Here is a 7,711-nt window from a genome sequence, read left to right on the forward strand (position 1 = left end):
GAAAGTTGTTCTGTGTAAATCGGTCAACGTGAGAGTAAGCGATTTTGAGAAATTCTTCAGAGTCCGTCTAGGTAGCTGGCATTGTGTAAATCATCATGGAATACAACCGGAGATATGGGACATGTAAATTTTTTCCCCATTTTTTCCAGAGCATGGAAAGGAACCTGATCTTCTCGAGATTGGTGTTTTATTGGTTCCACCACAAAACCGCGCTCGACTAAACCGCGCTTGACTAAACAGCGCCCGGCTAAACCGCGTCGCTGACGTCATCAACAGGGCGACAACAGCGCGGAGACAGAAGCATGCTGTAAACCCTAAACCTAAAATTAACCCCTAAACCTAAACCTAACCCCCCCCTAAACCTAATCCTAAACCTAACCCTAAACCTAACCCTTAACCTAACCCTAAACCTAACCCTAAACCTAACCCTTAACCCAACCCTAAACCTAATCCTAACCCTAACCCTAACCCTAACCCTTAACCTAACCCTAATCCTAACCCTAACCCTTAACCTAACCCTAAAGCTAACCCTAAAGCTAACCCTTACCTTAACTTGAATCGGCTTGCTTTCAAAGCGCTATTTAAAGCGCCCTTCTTTCTCCGCGCTGGCTGTTGTCGCCCTGTTGATGACGTCAGCGACGGGGTTTAATCGGGCGCGGCTTAGTCGAGCGCGGTTTTGATGGGTCACGGTTTTATTTATTACAGAAGTCATGGTTGTGCATTTGGACAATTGATCTAAAGTTTGGTGGGCCAGTAAAGACTTCACAAATTGTCCATTGCCTAAGTTGTCTTGTGGCCAAGCTCAGCACAAACATACATGGTGGCCCACAAGAGTGTATCTATAGATGCTCCCAAGAGTTTATTTATTGATTATCCAAGAGTTTCTTTTATTATCCGAGAAAGTACTAACCAACTACTTTCACTTTGGGTTTACTGAATTGTTAATGCGACGTCATCTCATTAGAAGTCCGTTTTTCAGTTTTGGTTGCTATTGTGTATTGTTTGTGGAGTGGGAAGCTCATTGTCGGCTCAAATATGTGATTTTAGACTTTTACAAGAATGGAGTATTTGCATTGTGAACTCGGAGGTCGGATTGAAAAAGGCATTTGACTCTGTAGATTTTTGACAGTTTTTGATTATCTCTCAAGATCCATTGGAGAGGACATTCCAACGGAGGGAAACTGGTCTAGTCTGGAGTGTTAATTGTCAGAGTTTAACTGTCTGCTCCTTTATTTTATCCTTGTGTGAGTATGTACTTTATCCTTGTTAATATATTCTAATGCTAGATGTAAAATCCTCTAGGAGTAAGTTTTTGCCACACAGTGAGAACCCGACTGGACCTCGTAATGGTTTCTTGTCAATTATAATATGATTTTGAAACTTGCAGCTTGCTTTTAATAGTCTGGATCTCTTTGGATGTACCATTCCACAATTCGTATATTCACTGAATAGATGACGGATTTATGAATAAAATGAGATTTTATTATTATGCTCTTGGATTTTGGATTTTGGACATTCTTGGGCATGATGTATCACTCATCCATGTGAAGTTGTGTTCCTTCTTTGGTATGCGTAGTCTAAGCCTAACCTTTGACCTCTAGTCAACATTAAAACCATGCCTATGTCTCTTAAATGCATGAAATTATTCTTTATGAACTTTTTTCCCCGAGTGTGTTACAAAATGCTAAACGCAGTGCTCCACATGGAGGCAACTTTTTAAAAACTCCGTGAATGCATTTCTCATCTTTGAAACAGATCACGATGTCTCGGCGGGCATCACAAAACATTTGTTAAATGACAAGGAATGTGATTGCTGTCCACCATTTGCCTAAAATGCCAGAATACTGTTATTATCGCGGATAATTTCTGAGAAAGACTTGCCACCAAACCACAGATTTCATTGCTTCTTTCTAGCAACACCTTGGAGATCTATGAAAGCTTCTCGGAAAATAAAGATGATGATGCTTTTGTTGTTTGTTATAAATCACTGTCATGCCCCCATCAGTCTGACTCTGTCGGGAAAGATGACCTGGAACAAGAGCCAACAAAGATAGGGAGGGTGGCTCCTTTGGAGGAAACTGGGGAAGGGCAGAGTCAGGCCAGGGAGGGCTTTTCAGGATTAGAAAGGCTTGTAGACAGGAAGGAGCAGGAGAGACAGAGCTCAGGCGAAGAGCAAGGGTCACCCCCTCCTGATCCGAGAGCACGGAGAGAAGAGAGAAGGCGAGAACAACGCAGACTGAGCCAGCTACAAGGGAGAAGAGTGCCCCGCCCCACTTTCACAAGGCACACCTGGGGATGGAGGTGTAAGGAGGTGCCGGTGGGAGGGGTATTAGTCGAGAACAAGCGCTGAATCTGTGGAGTCTCATGTACACTTGCCAACACCTGGAGATGGCTATACTCTGCCTTGTGGGAATTACCTGCTTTGCTGAATTTCTTGCTCTGGTTACTGTTTAGCTAACTTGGTTTATTAGACTGCTGGCCCTAGTTAATATTCGGGCTAACCTGGCTTATTAGACCACTGACCCTGGTTAATATTTGAGCTAACATGGATTATTAGACTGCTGGCCCTGGTTAATGTTTGGGCTAACATGGCTTATTGGACTACTAACAGCCAGAGGCTGTTGAAGGTCCGTGTGAGAGCTTTGCTCCAGGAATTGTAGTGAATGTGGGAATGTTTGGGGGGGGGCAGTCGGAGCAATCAAAGGGAGCTAGACCTGCTCTCTGGTTGTGTTGCTTTCGTGCCACACCCCCGGGGTCATCACAGCCACCTTCTTATTTAATCTTGAAAAGTAGAGCATCCTAAATCAAATTGAGGCGCGCAGGCTCCAAGGCTGGGTTCCGTATCCTTTTTAACTTGTCTCAGCACTATCTCCAATTGTCCTAAACGTTTTGGGGTCCCCCCCCCCATATTTGTCTTCTCTCCAGTTTAGAAATCACAATGTATTGAAGAATCCCCCCCACTTTATTTTGCTTTGTTTTGAAACGATTCCCTCTCTCTTTCCCCCCTTTCCAATCCCTTCAAGTTGAACATTTCACTGCGGGAAGATATAAATAATACTTCTGAGTTTAGCTCATTGCTATTCCAGACTCATCTGATTGGCAAGGACCTTAGAAGTGCAAAGTGGGGGGAAAAAATAACTTTCTGCTGGAGTAAATTACTTGTTCTGTGTCATCATCTTCTGGCTGGTTTAAACAAAACCACATCCCAGCATAGAATACAGGTATATTATACAGCAGAGAATACTGGACAGAGGTGGGTTCGTACCAGTTCGTACCAGCGACCCAGGTCTGCCGCACCTCCAAACCGGTTATCCGGTCAGCGTGGCACGTCCCCCCCATTTTTAATGTTCTGTGCATGCTCAGACCTATTTATGGGCAACTGCACGCATGCACGGGGGGCAGCTCAGGCACTTGCACGAGCAAAGCGAGCACAGGCGCATAAAATTGGACATGCACCGAACCGGGTGTAAGAGGGGTGGGATGCTACTGGTTTAACAACCGGTTCTCTAGGGCGTGCTTTGCGCCCGCTCGCTTCTCTCGTCCATGCGCCTAACGCACGCCGCATGTGTGCGCGCAGTTTTGAGAAGACTTACCTTCCGGATTACTGCTTGGGGAGGAAAAGAGCTGAGGTGTGGCAATCCCCTCGGCTGTGCGACTCAGCTGAGAAGATAAAGGTAGATAAAGCGCAGAGGCCGGCCAATTTACTCGTGGGAGCGAACCGGTTCGCTCCCAGCTGATCTTCGGAGCTACCGGTTCGCCTGAATCAATCCGAACCGGTAGAATCCCACCCCTGCTCTTGGACTTACGACCGCAGTTGAGCCCAGCATTTCTGCTGACGGCTCCAGAATTGAAGGCGGGAGGAAGGTTGTTTCTGGTTAGTAACAACTAATTCCCACAACACTGTCAAATAATTTATTAAAACTGTATTCCTATTCTTCTTCTCTTCCTTCCTAGTATCTATCTCTTCCCACTTATGACTATAAGCATGTTGCTTGTATCTTTCAATTTATACTGGTGCATTTGTTTACTAGTACAATTTGATAGCTTATTAGTAACCTATGATTATCACTAAGTGTTGTATCTTTTTATTCTTGATGAACGGAATTTATTTTATTCTTTGGAGCTTATGCACCAAAGATGAGTTCCTTGTGTGTCCAATCATACTTGGCCAATAAAGAATTCTATTCTATTCTATTCTATTCGAGCCAAAAATCTGAATCATAACATTTAAAAACGCTCCAGGATGGGTTTATGCAACAATTTTAACCCAATTGCTGAATTATCCTCATCTGCGGGAGCTTAAACCAATAAGTCGAGCCAAAATGTACTTAAAAATGGCCTCAGTTTGTTACTGGCAAAATGCAACCTATAAATGAATCATGAATCACCACGGCTCAAAAATTATTTTCTGCACAAGTGTTCAATCAAAAAAACCCAAATCTTTGTGGTGTCAGTTGGACTGGGAACCAGGGACCCAAAGTAACAAAAGGCAGTGGAAATTGTTGACATGTTCACTGATTTTTAGAAACTTACAGCATCTAGGCAATCTTAGATCACTTCAGCGTGCGACTGGGCTGCAGGAAAGATTTGGAGAATTGTAAAGGAAGCGGTGGCCAGAGCAATAATAAAAAAAAAACCCACATTGACTAATTGCACTGGGAAATGTTGCTGTATCATAAATTTAAATGCAATGAAATGTGGCTTCATACAGTGATTGTAGCGCCTGGACCGAGTTCATTAAGTGGCTCGAGACAAGCAGGCACGAAGCTAGAAATATGGACCTATCCACTGGTTTATTGTAAAGATTGCATGATAATGTATGCAAAGTACTCGCACACTCGATAACGTGCCATATAAATTATTATTATTGTCATTGTTATTATTGTCCCAGTGATGTATTTCCGCTTCCATGCTGTCTTTCGCCTTGTCGGCCCTTGGCGGCGAACAGGTTTTTGAAAAACCCACCCACTTTTTATTATTTCCTCTTCCCCGTGCAGTTTTAGAATTGATGGATGTTTGTTATTTATGGGTTTTATATAAAGTTGATACAGATCGTATTTCAAACTCCTGAGGTGTCCTGTTCGCGAAGCTGTTCCAAGCTACCCAGAAGCATAAAACAACCTCCGTTGGTTGATAAACAAATGTCATCCATGCCAAAGGAATTTTTTTCCAGTGACACACGCAATTGAAGTAAAATATTGTGCTTTACAAGAGTATATTATTAAAATGAAAATGCAGAGTGCATTGCCAGCCTGCAGACGTAACCAAGACAACAAAGGAAGAGGCTGAGAAAGCTGGGATGGAGAAGAACAGGGAGTTAGAAAAAGGAAGTAGAGAGGTTAAAAACACCCATCCATGGTCATTGCTGAAGGGATCTGAGCAGTGGTCCTTGACTTACGACCACAATGGAGACCCGGATTTTGGTCGCTAAGCAAGACAGTTGATGTGAACATTATGACTTTTCTTGCCACAGTTGTTAAGTGAATCACTGCAATTGTTAAGTTAGTCACATGGTTGTTAAGTGAGTCGGGATTCCCCGTTGACTTTGCTTGTCAGAAGCTCCGAAAAGGGGATCGTGTGACCCAGGGACACTGCAACTGTCATAAGTACGGGTCAGTTGCCAAGCGTCTGAATTTTGATCACGTGACCATGGAGAATTCTGGAAAGTGTGAAAAGCATAGTCCTCAGTTCATGTAAGTTTTGAATCGTCACTAAATGAATGGTTTTAAGTTGAGGAGTACCTGTGTTGTGCTCCTTCGTTCAGCTCTTCCCTCTGTCTGCAACTGATGGCCACAAGGTATAAGGTACCTGTAGTGACTCATCAGAGGTTCGCTGTGAGTTGAGTTGGTATGCAGGAATAACAATGCAGCTGGGGCTCGTTAATGTGGTCTTCTGGAGATAAAAGGACTGATGGTGCCACTCCCTGGTTGCAGAAGTCAACGTTCGTCATTCGTTCATGGTTCATGGTTCATTGGTCGTGGTTTGTTTGTGAGAGGCACTTGGATAAGTGATTTGCTTTCTGTAACCCTGATTCAAAGAGACACTTGGAGAAGTGATTGGCTTTCTTTCTGTACACCTGGTTTGGCCATGAGATCTTTGTCTTTGCATTCTGTTATCTTCTTGCCAGAGACTTTATTTATGTTTATTTTGGGCTCGCAGCCAGTCTGAGCCGAGGACTGATAAAGTTATTTCCTTTTAAGTCTGTCTGACTGTTGTCTGTGAATGAGCAAAGAAGGGGGGACAGAACAGTCCATGTTCCCCCCCAAAATAAGACCAGGTTTTATATTAATTTTTGCTCCAAATGATGCAGTTGTCAGCGTTCCAAGTATCATGTAGAATTAAATCAGAGTCCAAGGGAAATTGATCCTTAAAGTTCCAATTTAATAAATCAGACATCTTAGCACATCTGTGGAATCCCAATTCTGGATGTTACATCAGATTCCCACCCGGTTGAAAGTTCATGATCTTGTCCCCACACCCACAAATCAATCACATGGTCCAATCTTCTTCGTCCACGCTGGCATCTCCATCCAGTTGCTTCCGGTCAGGTGCAAAGGTGCGGAGACAAAAGATGACCTTGGCTTCTAGAAAAGAATGACAACAACACATTCCACAATTCTACTCCTTTCTATTCCCCCCTCCCATCTACTACACTAATGAAACAGCATAATGAAATAAGAGAGTGTGTGGCAGGTCAAAGATCCTAAAAGGGATATAACTGCAGGCCTGACAGCAGAAGGGCTAATTTTCCAGTTAGGCCTTATTTTTGGGGAAATATGTTTTTTTTTTTTTGGAAATTTAGTAATGCATCTTTCTGGCTGATGATCTTAACTGGGGCTTATTTTTGGGGTAGGGTTTATATTATGAAGATCCTGGAAAAACCATGCTAGGGGCTATTTTCTGGTTGGGTCTTGTTTTCAGGGAAAAGGGGTATCTGGAGTGAATGCTCTTTGAGATGCAGGAACCCCATGTCAGTGGAAGAAGAACTGTGATTAGCAAACACGGGACAGAATGTTCAGTGCACATCACGATTCAATCAAAGTTCAGCATCTTCCCCTTTTCTCCATGACCCATAACAAATTCTCCTTGACCAAGTGGATGTCCACCAAAGGTCTAAGTACTTAGCGTTAACATGCCCAACGTGTAGTCTTCGGTCATTCCCAGGGTAGTGATTTACGGTGCTCTTCTCACATCGCTATAATTGTTGTGATGAGATAGAGCCCATCTTCATTGCTGATATATCCGCAGAGCGATGCTAGAAAGTGCTATAAATCACGAGCGCCTACGCTGGAGTTTCCAATGTCATATGCAACGCCATGTCATTGTACAGGATTGGGTGGTGCCAGGGATGGGATTCAGCAGGTTCGGAGCGGTTTGGGCGAACTGAATGCTAATTGTACATCTGGTTCGCCAAACCGGTAGCCTCAAGGAGTGGCTGGCCTCGCCCACCCTGTCTCTTCAGGAGTCTCCACGCAGCCCATTTTCGATGCCTGGTAAGTGCAGGGCCCACACGGAGGCTCTGGGAGGGTGAAAAACAGACCTCCCGGAAGTTCCCGGCCTCTGGAGGGCCTCCGGAGCCTGCGGGAGGTCATTTTCATCCCCCCAGAGGCTCAAGGAAAGCCTCCGGAGCCTGGGGAGAGCGAAAACACATACCCCTGCCATGATGCAGGAGGCTGAGTAGTCCATGCCCATCCAGAAATCAAGCAGAGAA

Source organism: Thamnophis elegans, unplaced genomic scaffold (assembly GCF_009769535.1).
Source record: "Thamnophis elegans isolate rThaEle1 unplaced genomic scaffold, rThaEle1.pri scaffold_44_arrow_ctg1, whole genome shotgun sequence".
NCBI lineage: Eukaryota > Metazoa > Chordata > Lepidosauria > Squamata > Colubridae > Thamnophis > Thamnophis elegans.